A 12388-nucleotide genomic window follows, 5' to 3' on the forward strand; every position below is an offset into this window, starting at 1 on the left:
TCTGTGAATAAATAAAAGATTTCTTTTAAAGAAATAGCCACTCAAATCTCATACAGGGCCTTCATTTCTTCTTTCCCCAAATGATGAACATCTGGGGGATAATTATTTTTAATAATAATGGCTCATCATTACATAGTAAAATTTTCTTTGTAGATACCCAGATCCTGCTGGAAATTATTTTGTTATTACTGGTAGCATGGAATAGGTTCCCAAGGGCCCAGAATTTAAGATGGTTAGTTCTTAAGGATATATTTGTAAGGCAAGCTTCATAAATCATAATTATCTGTCCACAAATAGAGCAATTGCATCATTACTAATTACCTGCTACAACTTCTTTATACATAGGGTATGATATCTTATGTAAGATATAAGAAAGCTGTAGCATGTATTCTGGGTGTCATGTAAGCCATAAACTAACAATTGGAAAACATTTATAAGAATAGACTTAAGCCAGCTGGTCTTAGACTAGAGCAAAAGTAGAATTTCCTATTACCTTGGCAGACTTCCACAGTGTTCCAGTGTCAATTGAAAACATAACTCATGTAACATTTAAAGGAATTTTTCTGGAAGAGAAAGAAACTCTAGGAGCATGGAAAAAGAAGAAATACTAGTCTTAATTATGTTAAGTCTAGACATTCAGACAACTTGTGTCTAGAATCACATGTCATAAGAACTTCTGGCCAGAACTGACTGATTTCACCATAGACTTAAGTCAGGAACCTCTGCAAAGTTACAACCACCCTTTTCAGGAGAATTCTGCCAGATGTTCTCAAGCAAGTCAGTACAATTCATATGGAATCCATATGAATAAACTCCTTGTTTTCTCAGCAGGGTTAAGCCTGTGAACATAAGGAAAGGAACAAGAAACTAAAATGTAAGGAAGTTAAAAATATTATCAGGTGTAGAAGAGAAAAGAAATCAAGAAAAAGTTGATGCCAGTGGTTTTAATGAGTACAGGTTTATACCAGAGCTTTATCCAGAGCTTTATTAAACTTAAGATGTGCATTGTGAATGGCTTCCCAAAGACCCATGAGTCAGATACGTATTCCCCACAGTGATGCTATTGGTGGAACTTTTGGAGATTGTGGGGTCTCATGGGAGAGTTTGAAGTTGTTGACAGTGTGTCAAGTTGGAAGGTGTGTTAGGTAGGGTTTCTATTGCTGTGATAAAACACCATAACCAAAAGCAAGTTGGGAGGAAAGGCTTTATTCAACTTACATTTATATATATCACTGTTGATCATCAAAGGCAGTCAGGGCAGGAACCCAGAGGCCATGACGATACACTGCTTACTAGCTTACTCTCCCTGGCTTGCTTAGTCTGCTTTCTTATAGAACCTGGGACCACCAAACCAGGGATGGCTCCACCCACAATGGTATGAGTTCTCCTCCATCAATCACTAATTAAGAAAATGACTTACAGGTTTGCCTACAACCTGATCTTATGGAAGCTTTTCTCTTTTCTTCTTAAGCTTTTAAAAAATGTACTCTTCTCTCACATATTATATCCCAAATGCAGTTTCCCCTCCCCCCTCTCGTCTTCGTCTCTTCCCTACCTCTACTCCCCACCCATTCCAACCTCTATCTACTCTTCCTCCATTTCCCTTCAGAAAAGGGCAGTCTTCCTAGGGATATCAATCCAACATGACATATCAAGTTACAAGAAAATTAGGCACCTCCCCTCACTTTAAGTCTGGAATAGGCAACACAGAGGGAGGAAAAGGGTCCCTAAAGCAGGCCAAAGAGTCAGAGACAGCCCCCACTTCAATTAGGAGTCCCAAAGGAGATCAAGCTACACAAACGTGCCCTGGGTCAGACTCATGCAGTTGATTGTTGGTTTAGTCTGTGAGCCCCTAGGAGCCCAGATTAGTGGGTTTTCTTGTGGTATCCTTGGCCCTTCTGATTCTTACAATCTTCTTACCACTTTTCTGCAGGACACCAAGAGCTCTACCTAATGTCTGGTTCCTGTGTATGTTCTGCGGGGGGCCAGCCCATTAGTCTTTTTTCTTGTGTTGGTTCTTCTAGAGGCAGCAGAGGGGGAAGAGCATCGGCGGAGGGTAAGACTTTGTCTTACTAGATATGGGGGTAAGACTTGTCTTACGAGATATTTAGGGTTGCTGTATAATAATAATTTTGCTTATCTAAGTCTAAGTTACTATGTATCTATAGCTGTTTTACTTTTCTATGTCTAAGTCACTATGCTCTGCTACTGTAACTGACTAGTCTTCTGTGTTCCTCTGAGGCCGGGGAAACTGCAGTCTCTGGCATTTAGCACCTCATTCTAAAACAGCAGGAGATAAAGTAGAGGATTACTTACTGGAGCCTTTTCCCTTTTGTCTCTATGCCTCTTGCTTGTCAGGCTAAGGGGAAGTTTGGAGCAATAAACTTCTATTGAACCAAGAGAAATGAATAGTGCTTGCAGAAGGAAAAGCTTCTACATTGCCAAATATGCATAAACGTATATAATTTCACACACGTATTCATAAATGCGCATTTATACATTTCCACTCATAATCAGTTGGGCCCACCTTACCTACATCATCACAATTACATTCTTACACACACACACACACACACACACACACACACACACATGCATACATTCTCACAATTACATACTTACACACACATCCATACTTACATATGCATATGGAGCAAAAGACCAAGCACCAGTGCAGAAAGAACCCACTCATTCTGGTTGAAAGGGTAGAAAGAAATAGCTTCTACCCTTTTCATGCTAAGTGAATTAAGTTTGTAAGAGAAAATGCATGTTCCTTTTAATAAGACTAAGCCTGCCTTGCTATTGAGAAATGGCCTGTTCTGTCCCATGGTAAGGAAAAACCTGCCTGCTCCTTCTGCTCTCTCCAGCTTCTTTTTTCCTCTTTTCCTCTGCATTCTGCATATTGCTCTCTTATGCTACCTATAGTCTCTAAGTTATTCCTCTCTTCATTTCTTCTCAGACCAGACCTTTTAAGTTCAGTTCTCCTTAGCTCAAACCTGACTCTTCAGCTCAGTTTCCTTCTGTGTTCTGTCCTTCTGTTCAGTCCTTCTCTTTGTCCTCAGCACTTAAACATCTTTCAGAATCCATGATCACGTGTTACAAAGTTCACAAGTTCATATGAAAGATCAAATCATAAATTGAGATAGAAGTTTACAACAGAGAATGTTTATGTGCATATCCATCAGGAGTAAAAAGCATATAGTGTAGTATGACATCACAAAGTAGTCACATTCAGAATGACATAATATAACATGTATCTGGTATAAACTTAAAAAAAAGATCAACGCAGTATTCAGTTATAAATATATAGTACATAAAGATATGACATTGAAAACAAAATGTGTTTGGCATGGAGAAACAGCGTAGATAGTTCTTGCAATTTAAGTTGCTGACAACTTAAATGGGCTGATAGGACGATGTGATGGTGCATGCAAACTTTGTGTGGTAACCAGCAGGTGAAAGACTCTGAGGTACCACACTTATATTACAGTGAAAACTGTAGGAGACAAGGTGAGAGGGTTCAAAATGCATATAGGTGTGGAAAAATCACTGCACCATGAGGGAAGACATCAAGAAAAGGTAAGAGAAATAAAAGATCTATATATCTAGGATGCAGCTAAGCAGATGTCAGCAGCCCATACTCATTTGTCATCAACAGCATAGAAAGCATATGGATTCAATTCTCAAATCCACAGAGAAAGGCTGAAAGGATAGTAAACCATGCCAAACCAATTTACCACGCAAAAGCGAGGTAAAATGTCTGCGAGACATTGACCATGGCTTTTAGGACACACACATACTATGAAGGTATGTAAAATATATGCTAGGCTTTCTGCCAATGCTTTTAATTCCAGCATTCGCTCAGAACTCAGAAATAGGTGGTGGAGGTCTATGAGTTCAAGGCCAGCCTGGTTCAGGTAGTGAGTTCAAGGCCAACCAGGACTACATTGTGCGACTGTGTCTCAAAACACACACACACACACACACACACACACACACACACACACACACACAGGTATACATACTCCTTATAATGGTAGGTAAAAGAGAGATATAGATATAATTATTCAGGAAAGTAGGCATTAAGTAAAAAAACCTGAAAAAAAACCACAGAAAATGTCATCATACCTGAAGCTGTGGTTTTATTTAATAGTTTTGTATTTTAAATTTCCAAAAGATAAAAGAAAATTGTATACAATCATCATAGTATTAGAGTAGTCCTAATTTAATTACTTTTATTCTGGTTTTAATGTTTCAGATATAACATATAAAGAGACAAGAATTATACTATAGGAACATCTACTAAACAATATAAGCAAACATTAATTGTATCTAGATGGAGAATTAAACAATAAGGCAACAATAGTATAGGACTTTAGTACCTCCCTGTTTGCAATGAACTGATCATCTAGACTCAAAATTAAACCAGCAACACTGGACCTGAGCTATACTTTAAAACAGATAGACAAGGACACACAAGCTATTCTATCTCCAGTGGAAGCATACAAGATAGAGTGTATATTCAAATTAGGCCAAACATCAAGGCTTTCCCAATTTAAGAAGACAGAGATCAGAGAATGCACACCTTTTAACCATAATGACATCAAATTGGAAATGAATTAGTAGTAGGAAAAATGGAAAATAGACAAATGTGTGGAATTAAAAAATATGTTTATGAAAATCCAAATGGATCCAGGAAGAAATCAGAAAATTTAAAAACTCTTGAGGCAAATGCAAATAGGAACACAATATAGCAAAGTTTACAGAATGTGGCAAAAGCAATTCAATTAATAAGAGGTAAATTTGTAGCAATAAATGCGTAAATTTAAACGAATGGTCTTAATTGAACAATAGAAACCCCGCCTCCCCCTCCCCCCCAAAAAAGACAAATAAGAGAAGGATAAGGAAGAACACTTGTAGTAACAGCAGCAGAAGCAAAAGGCAGGTTGTTAGGAAATGCTGGATACTGTTCACCACGGAGACAGCTTGGACATCACTTTACCTCAGGGGAAAAGAATTATTTTATTTAAATGACTGCTCTGGTGGTTTCTATTTCTACACCATACACAATCTATAAGTTGTATTTGTGGCTTTCTGGGCTATGTGTGGCTTGCCTTTCCAGACTCATCTCCCATGACATCTGCCCACCTTTTATCCTCAATTAGTAAAGACCCACACCCCAAGCAGAATAAACAACTTTCAGTTCCCCATTCTTGTCATTCTGCTCACTCTGTCTGAAGTATTCTAGTCTCTGTGTGTGTCTACTCTTCTTTATAGTTTCCCTGCTTATTCCGGTAAGACTGTCTTTTTATCTGAAATCTGAATAATTATTTTGAATAATTCTCATAAAACATGTCTGGTATCAATTATAATTATTAAATCATCTGTCTGGTTCTTCCCCTAGGTTCTAAAGAGTACATCTAAAGTTTTTACCTCTAATTGTTTAGCTGGCATGTAGAGTGTTAGGACACGTGTGGTGACTGGAAACAAGTAGATAAATGAATAGCCCCTCCCCTTCCCAACACATTTTGGTGAAACTGACGGACTTGTTTTAATGAGTTCTGGACTAATTTACCGGTAAAGAGAGGTCAAAGCACGGCTCCAGCCAGCAAGAGCCAGCCACCCAGCCTCTCCCATTCCATAGAAATAGGCAAAGATGATAAATTTCCACTTCCGTGTTTGATTTACCTTTGTCACTTTACACACCTCATCTTCCCTCCTCCTGTTCTTCTTACCACAAAGCCCACACACCTCGGCTTAGAGGAAAAGCTAATTGTAGATGGATAGCTCTTCAGAGAAAAACCCTGTCTTTAAATCAAATTCTGAGGCGTTAGTCTGGCCCCTTTGAGGTTGAGCAGTGGGCTGGAGGTTGTGTGCTGTCACATGCCGCACCAGTGACCAACTCAGCACAAGGTTGACTTTCTTCCTCCCAGTTTTGCTGTTACTCACACTTTCATGTCCCCCTTTTCATCTCTTGTAAAGAAGTAGTAGTTTGCATAAAGTTGTCTTATTGTGGGGTCTGTGTCTTGAGAAACGAAACCTACTTGGAGATAGTGACGTTGAATCATGCCTTGTCTAGCACCTTCTAACAGGTTCACCATTCAGCCGTTATGCACGTAGCAGCTGTTGAGATGATCAGCTCAACCGTGGCAGTATTGCAGGCTATGCTCAAGTAACGTTTGCCTTGTAGCCTCACCTGACTAAACATAAGGCTAATGCTTTTTCATCTCACCATTGGACTCCACACTCACAGGATAGATAAAGGCAGTAATGGCACAGGCTCTCCATCCCAGCACTCTGGAAGCAGAGGCAGGCAGGCTGTGAGTTCAAGGCCAGCCTGGTCTTTTTTTTTTTTTTTTTTTATTAACTTGAGTATTTCTTATATACATTTCGAGTGTTATTCCCTTTCCCGGTATCCGGGCAAACATCCCCCCCCTCCCCTTCCTTATGGGTGTTCCCCTCCCAACCCTCCCCCCATTGCCGCCCTCCCTCCACCAGTCTAGTTCACTGGGGGTTCAGTCTTAGCAGGACCCAGGGCTTCCCCTTCCACTGGTGCTCTTACTAGGATATTCATTGCTACCTATGAGGTCAGAGTCCAGGGTCAGTCCATGTATAGTCTTTAGGTAGTCAGCCTGGTCTTTAGAGAGAGTTCTAGAACAAAAGAGAGAAAGCCAGTCAGAACAGTACAATAAGACATTTCAAGAGGGAGAGCTCATATATTTATATTTTTCTAGAATACTGTTACAATTGTTCTGTTATTATTAATTATTGTTCCTAGTTGTTCATTGTGTTTTAATTTTAAAGTTAAACCTTACCAGGCTTACCACAGAACAAAATGTCCACCTTCAAAGATGATGAATAAAATTGTCAACTTTTAAGTGTGTGCAAAGTTAGTTTTTCATTTCGATGACTTTATATTCTGTTACCGAATGAAATGCATTTCCTTAATTTTATTTTTAATTGGCATTCAGATAGTTCCTAAGCTCTACAGAGGAATTTTGAGACTTTGGGGCCAGAAAAGCTTCACCTTTGTTGAGCTTTTTAGAAAAATTTCCCCAAAACATCTGTGTGCTCTCATCTCAATGATTAATGTCCTGACACAATGGAGCACAACTAAAATTCACGGTATGTTTATCTTAATTCTTTTAGGAGCAGTAACGAAAGTTTTCAAAGCCACTCAAAAATTTTGAAACTTTTTGTAGACACCTTTGAAGTGGTATGTTGAAAACGAGGTTTTCTTTTCTTTTTCTTTTTTTAACATATCAGAAATAAACAATGTACTCGAGTCTCACACCCACTGGTGCAAACTTAGAAAGCAGAGAAGATGGTGAGGAGATGTGGAGGCAGGTAGAGTTGGGCAAGAACAGGTTTAAGTATCCCACAGACTGTTGCTATCTCTTTACTGTGTGTAGAGCAGCACTAATTGGTTTAGATGGTCTCTTCCACTTTTTTGCTGTTGTAGAATCAGGAGTCTATTAGCCTAGTATTCTGGGTAGCCATTCACACTGATTGGCATCAACGAGACACGGATTTGTCCCTAAAGAATTAAAAGCAGAGGTGTTAAAAAACAAAACAAAACAAAACAAAACACTGAGCCATAATCACTGAGATGGGTTTGTCAGAGGTCCAAACAGCATGCCTGTGTGCCTGGGAGTATCAATGTGAGGCTGGAGGTAGAATAGTTGTTCCAAGGGATGAGGGACGTAGACGGAGATGCTGGCTTTGCACAAAGTGACTTGCCACTCTGATATAAATGGCATCATCTTCATTTTTGGCTCTGTGATTTTTGCACAGGTCAGTATGATGCTCTGTGCTGTTGTATCCCCACATGTGAGATTCCATGACAGAGCTGTAAGACTTAAATGATATTACCCAAAGGGTTTTTTTTAAACTTATAAAGTGTTATAGAAACTTAGTAGGATCAAGAGACTACTGATTGGTAGCCAATACTAAGGTATTTGTTTCACTGGTGTATGTGAAATGTTGAGAACTGCCGGAAGGCTAGAAAGTCCTCAATATAAGCAGTCCACCAAGATAAAAGATCTAGTCACCGATGGGAGAAAGTAACTGTGAAGGCAGAGGCGGTTGGGACCTCTTAGACTAAAACCAAGAGTTCTAGGAGACCTTAGAGCAGTGGTTCTCAGCCTTCCTAATGCTTCTGGTTGTGGGATCTCCCAACCATAAAATTATTTTTGTTGCTACTTCATAACTGTAATTTTGCTACGGTTACGAATGTAATGTAAACATCTGTGTTCTCTGATGGGCTTAGGTGACCCCTGTGAAAGGGCCAGCAACCTGTAGTTCGAGGATCACTGTCCTAGAGGCTTCCTCAGGGCGATGAATTGAGTCCGTGTTTGTGGTAATTAGGGTATTATATCACACAGTAAGGAGTCACTGTACTGTGTGTGGGTATAGACACGCAAGGAGAAGGTTCGGGTGCATATCTAGATCCTCCTTCAGAGAAATCTGAGGCAAGTTAGGTTATCCAGAAGTCAGGTCACTCAATGCAAAGCTGGAAAGACTCTTAAGGAAAACCTACACCATGGTAAAGAAATGCCAAAGTCAAGAAACAAAACTGTTCCCTATGGTTGGGAAAGTCTGTGATAGAAATCTGCATATGAAAGGAGAAACAGATTTCAGGGGAAAGGGATAATTTATCCTAACCCAGACCTAGGTGGGGATGTAAGTCCCAAAGCCACTGAGCAATCAACTACGTCATGAGCTATGTGCGTTGCTGATGCTGTGGACTCATTCATTACTCATGTTTTTGCATTATGGACTTGTGTCAAAAAGTTGTGAAAATGTTTGGCAGCTGATAATGATTCTAGAATAGACTTTGGGAGTGGGCAGAGTTTCTGCAATGGAGGGGTTGTGGGTAAGCACTGAGTTCACACAGCCTTTGGGTAGGCTTCTCATAAATTGTAGGACAGATTCGTGCTGAGAAAGTAACAGACCTTTGGTCATATACTCTTGGATTATCTCCTGGACGCTTTCTACTCAGTGACTTTCCATGACTCCTACGTGATATAATTGGTACTCACAGAAGATGATGGCATATATGTATTTCTGATCATTTGTCACATTTATTATGATGTATTAAGCATGAAAGTCAGATCTATGAAAGTATGAGAAATACTGATGGGTGGATTTCTCTTCCTTTTCTTTTAGCTGCTTTTATAAATAGACTAAATGACAAGTCAGCAACAAACCCTGTGACAGGAACCCTGGGGGCAAGTGAACAGCATGGACATGATTGGCTGCAGTGGTAGAAAAAGGAAAGGGGGTCATTGGAATTTTTGAGAAAACTTTATATATGTGGTGAACTACCATTAACTTTTAGGGCTTTCAAGTGATGGAAAGGATTGAAAACATTGTGGCCAGGCCTGCAGCTTTTAGTCTGTGCAGACTGTGGTCAGGATGGTACTTTGAAGGAGTTGCTAAGCCCAGCCCTTCCTTACCAAAGTTGGGGTGGGGGCAGGAGTAAGAGGGCATTTGCTTCCTTGGCAACAGTCTGGAAGAGAAATCATTGCGGGAACCACACTTCTCATTTACCCACCTTGAGTCAAGGGCATCCGTGATCGAGGCAGATGTCTTGACGTGCCTTTGTTATTATTCTTGCCTGCTCTATTTTGGATCTGGAATGCCCTTCAAATGTCTACATGATAAAAGTTTAGTCCATAGCTCAGTGCTGTTGGGAGGTGGTGGAACCTTTGAAATGTGGAACCTGGGGAAAGACCTTATGGCACTGGGGTTATGTGTTTGAAGACTGGCCTTTCCTCTACCTCTCTTTTGTGGCTGACCATGAAGTAAGCTGCTTTACTTCCTATGAACTCTTACCATGATGTGCTTTCACAATTCTGCAAGCAATGGGGCCAACCAACCAAAGATCCATAAACTGAGAGCCAAATAAAGTTTTCTCTGTATAAATTGATGACCTCATATATTTATTCCATTAACAGAAAGCCGAGGAAAATAGCACCTGTTTTTGGATAAGACGTTGCTGGAACCTAGTCTAGAGTCTACCAGTTAGCCTCATACATACAATTTCGAGATGATATATATGAGGAAAGTATGAGAGCAGGTGGCAGGGGTGGCTTGGTTCAGTAGTCAGTAGAGGGATCATTAAAGTATGAGCTTCAAGAAGCAGGTTTGGGAATCCCAGCCACTAACTTATTTCTGGGGTAGCTAAAAGTTCAATGATCAACTCTTGTTTCTTTCAGCTAACAAGAATGACTCTCTTTTTGTAACTGAAAGGCTTGGCTGACCTTCTCTGGGTGATTATTTTTTTTTTTAGACCATGGTTTTAAGTCTTCATCCCACTGAGTGGATCACATGACACATGATGACATGCAATAGGCTATCACAGAACTCATTACAAAATCAAAGCGTAAGTTCATTGTTTCCCTCCATCCAGTCACTGTTTAGTCAGAGGAGATAGTCCTTCCTCACTCCTAGGTTAAAAACTGTGGTCCTCCATGACCATGTTGTGCAGGACACATAACCATTTTGAATTAATGAATATATTCAAATCGGTAACAAGAACATTTACTAACAGATTTTAAAGTATAGCAGTGGCGCACCTCCATATCTAGATATACCTAGATCAGTCTGCTTCCCCTGGGCCTTCTGGGGGGAAGTGGGAAGTTGACTGTGTCTTTGTCTCCCTAACTTCTCGTGTTCTTTCCAAAACTCAATGGACAGAGAGTCTAAGACGGAAATGTAGGAAAATGCTTCCTGAACGGACCCAATAGGATCTGTTTAAGTACTGCACATTCTTAAAGCAGAAACCCTCAGGAGGTTCTTCAGTGGCTCCTTAGAAGCCAGGATTCCTTAGTCTCTTGGATGTTCATATCCTTGCCCTTTTGGAATCTGGGTGGCCACTTGCTCTTCTCTGGCAATCCAAAAGTCATTTTTAGTTTTTTTCTTTTAACAGTTTGGGATGGATTTATACAAGGTGATTATTTAATGTGACTCTAGTCTTTGCTAAACAGGGCTTCCCTTTTCATTCTTTGCCCTGACAAACCTAAGTAGTAGTGCCTGACTTTGACCAACACCTGCTCTGCCTCTGCCCCCAGAGCAGTCGTGCCGTATTTTTAATAAATTTTTTTTCCTGAATTCAAATCCTATATCTTACAAACTATAGTGATCATATGTCAGTCTGCCTCTCTGAAGTCCACACTTCCAGGTGTGAGAGGAGACAGATATTCCTTTTTTAAACCCTGATGTATGGGACAAGCATGTGTCTTGAGGAAAAAGAAAAGTGTTTTTGAAAATGCCATGAACTCAACTCAGCACATATGTGTCAGGAAGTGAGCTAGCCAATAGGGTGCTTTCTTCCTGCATTACAGAAAGAATGACACAGATCACTCTATTGGAATGGTGTTGGAAGAGCAGATTCTCGTAGAATGTGTGATGACACGATCCAGGGAAAGTAACCCATAATAATTCCATGGAAAATGCTTGCGTGTATGACTGACAAGAAAATATGGGAAAATTTGAAACGGAGAGACGATACTACGCTAGGAATTCGGCCTGTTGAGCTAGTTTCCCTTCCAGGGCAACTTTAGTTTGAGATTTCTTATCTTGAGGAAACACCCCAGGTGATACCTGGAAGTCTTATGGCGTCAAATATTTGCATATTTTGTTGGCTTCTTGTGTCTGCAGAAGTTGACTGTGAACCCCAGCGAACACTGCCAAGACTTTTGTTTCTTTAAAAACTCTTTCATGGGAAACAAGAGCCAAACAGTAGGAGTTCCTCCTCCTCCTCCTCCTCCTCCTCCTCCTCCTCCTCCTCCTCCTCCTCCTCCTCCTCCTCCTCCTCCTCCTCCTCCTCCTCCTCTTTTTTCTCCTCCTCCTCTTCTTTTTAACTTCTTTTAATTGTTGTTGTTGTTGTTTTGGTTTTTTTTCTTTTCTTTTCTTTTCTTTTTTTCGGAGCTGGGGACTGAACCCAGGGCCTTGTGCTTGCTAGGCAAGTGCTCTACCACTGAGCTAAATCCCCAGCCCTTAACTTCTTTTAATTGATTGTGAATTTCACTTCCCATTTATTTCCCCAAGTTTGTATCTATCGTCTGCCTTTGCAACTTCCCCCAACAAAAGAAAATGAAATATAAAAATACAATTCTTAATGAGCAGAATTATTTTTCTCTGTGAGAAAGCAGGTTGTGCCAGCCTTCATTGGCAAAGAGGCCTTGTTGCAAATGTCTGTTAGCCAGTGAACCAGAAATGATGCAGTAGGGAGAGCCCATAGGTGACAGTAGTAGAAAACAAGGTGGAATTAGTGGAACTAAGAATGGAAGCTCTTTTTGTCAGCAGGGTTCTGCAACCGAGAGAAGCTAGTATAGCAAAGGGGAAACTGTCTCTGGAGGGAAAGCAGTGAAGAAAAAAAAAT

At 40.3% G+C, this 12388-nt stretch overlaps 1 protein-coding gene across 19 annotated transcripts in view; it reads right to left on the reverse strand.

Annotated features, from left to right (window-relative positions):
• LOC103692000 (uncharacterized) overlaps window positions 1-12388 on the reverse strand; it is a 443265-nt gene that overhangs the window by 127148 nt on the left and 303729 nt on the right. For 4 of the 19 annotated variants that reach the window (XR_015636081.1, XR_015636073.1, XR_015636071.1 and 1 more), the window contains one exon: window positions 6581-6651. The exons of 10 other annotated variants lie outside the window; for them this stretch is intronic. The gene's annotated coding sequence lies outside the window, so the exon portion shown is untranslated. Of the gene's footprint in view, window positions 1-6251; window positions 6298-6562; window positions 6652-11288; window positions 11524-12388 lie in introns of those variants that run through there. 5 more of the 19 variants (XM_087581980.1, XM_087581981.1, XR_015636076.1 and 2 more) reach the window with 3 other exon arrangements.

This window comes from Rattus norvegicus, chromosome 13, assembly GCF_021556685.1.
Source record: "Rattus norvegicus strain SHRSP/BbbUtx chromosome 13, alternate assembly SHRSP_T2T, whole genome shotgun sequence".
NCBI lineage: Eukaryota > Metazoa > Chordata > Mammalia > Rodentia > Muridae > Rattus > Rattus norvegicus.